General features: G+C 25.6%; 1 protein-coding gene across 1 annotated transcript in view; it reads right to left on the bottom strand.

Annotated features, from left to right (window-relative positions):
* LOC144981074 (beta-arrestin-1-like) overlaps positions 1-2,500 on the bottom strand; it is a 265,024-nt gene that overhangs the window by 26,483 nt on the left and 236,041 nt on the right.

Genomic DNA, 2,500 nt, shown 5'->3' with positions numbered 1-2,500 from the left:
AAGAAATGCTTTGATTACAGCTATAAATACCAAACACTGTGTTGTAGGGCAAACTTGTTACTTTTTTGAGTAAGAAAAGTCTATTTTTGTATTGGGTGGGTGTGAATTTTCGGGGGAAATTCTAAAAATAGCTGGTAATGAGAGAGTTAAGGCTTCAGTTTATTTATTTATTTTTCTTTTTAAAAAAATTTCTCTCTCAGGTATTCGAACTCGAACACTCGGAGAAAATAAACAAACAAACATTAATAACCCTTCAGAACCTCAAAAAGTAAGAGAGAAAAAAATCGCAACTATTTTTTTTTCGTGTTTGTCATTGAAAAAATTTATAAAAAATACAGACAAAAAAAGTCACAACACAATCCAATCTCTCTTTCAATATCACAAAAAGAAAGAAAGAAAAAAAAAGAAAGAAAAATAAAGAAGAAAAATATACCCCCCCCCCCCAAAAAAAAAAAAAACAAACAAAAAAAAAACAAACAAACAAAAAAAAAACAAACAAACAAAAAAAAACAAAAACAAAAACACAATCCAAAAAACCCCAAACAAAGCAAAACAAAACATAACAGAACAAAACAAACCCACAATACTCAAACTAAAGTAAACAAGACAAACACAAAAAACAAAACAAAAAAACAACTTTTTTTTTCAATAGGCATGGATACAAAGACATACCAAAGAAAAAAAAAAAGAAAAGAAAAAGTCCATAAAACAAAACCCACTAAATTAGCAACGGCAGCAGAAAATAACAAAAAACAAAAAACAAAAACAAAAACAAAACCCAATATATAAATATAATACATATATTAATGTAACAAAAACAAAACAAAACAACAAACAAAACACAACCATAACAAAAAAAGAAAAAGAAAAAAAAAAAGACAAATAAAAAAAATGTAGTGCTCATAATATTTATAAAGCTCACATTTCATTGAATCTCAGTGTATAAATATAACAAAAAAAAAAAAAAAAATTGTACCGAGACGTATCCCAATTAATATTTATTAAATAATTAAGTAGGAAAGTAAATGGATAAGATAAAAATATAACAACGGACGGACAGCGAACACAAAGTTTCAAAGTTTATTCAATCTTAGGCTTTCGCCAATAAATCAACAATTTGATGCCAACATACATGAAGTGGAAAAAAAAAAAAACACACACACACACACAAACAAAAGACACCCCCCCCCCCCACACACACACACAAACGAACAAAACAAACACCAAAAACAACAACAGGCAAAACCCGGAACAAAAGACGCCTTCATTAATAATTCACAGACATTTCCCTCATTTTGACTTCAATAACGACAAAAGACATCCTCTACTTTGGGAGATCTTCGATTCTTATTATCCGCCAGGCGCAATCTAGCTACGCTACTGTCAAACCATAAGCTCTATTAGGACTGGCTACAAAAGACATGACGAACAACAACAACAAAAAAAAAAAAAAAAAACAAACCCCACAAATTAATACGCGTGTACATACAAACAACACGTGGCCAAGCAATGGCGGCTACTCTCGGGAATTCCCGATCCAATCTTTATCACTTAAACGAGTTTTGTCATTAGGCGGATTTCCCTTTTTAACGGCTTTATTAATCCATGGCGGATTTCCGCTTTATTCAGTCTTTTCAATCATTTCATAGCCTTGTCATTAATAGAGTCCAGACACGAGAAACATAATAAAGCATTATGATCATCATCATAATTATTAAATCATTATCATCATCACCATCATCTCTATTATTATTGTTATATATTATTATTATTATTATTATTATTATTATTATTATATTATTATTATTATTATTATTATTATTATATTATTATTATTATTGTTATTATTATTATTGTTATTATCATTATTATTATTATTATTATTATTATTATTATTATTATTATTATTATTATTATTATTATTATTATTATTATTATCATTATTATTATTATTATCATTATTATTATTATATATTATTATTATTATTATTATTAGTAGTAGTAGTAGTAGTAGTAGTAGTAGTAGTAGAGTAGTATAGTAGTAGTAGTAGTAGTAGTAGTAGTAGTAGTAGTAGTTAGTAGTAGTAGTAGTAGTAGTAGTAGTAGTAGTAGTGGTAGTGGTGGTATTATTATTATTAGTATTATTGTCATTATTATTATCATTCTTCTTCTTCTTCTTCTTCTTCTTCTTCTTCTCTTCTTTCTTCTTCTTCTTCTTCTCTTCTTCTTCTTCTTCTTCTTCTTCTTCTTCTTCTTCTTCTTCTTCTTCTTCTTCTTCTTCTTCTTCTCCTCCTCCTTATTATTATTATTATTATTATTATTATTATTATTATTATTATTATTATTATTATTATTATTATTATTATTATTATTATTATTATTATTACTATTATATTATTATTATTATTATTATTATTATTATTATTATTATTATTATTATTATTATTATTATTATTATTATTATTATTATATTATATTAATATTAATATTATTATCACTA

This window comes from Berghia stephanieae, chromosome 10, assembly GCF_034508935.2.
Source record: "Berghia stephanieae isolate SIO BIC M18660-M18661 chromosome 10, UCSD_Bste_1.3, whole genome shotgun sequence".
Classification (NCBI taxonomy): Eukaryota; Metazoa; Mollusca; class Gastropoda; order Nudibranchia; family Aeolidiidae; genus Berghia; species Berghia stephanieae.
This window is presented reverse-complemented; position numbering and strand designations above follow the sequence as displayed.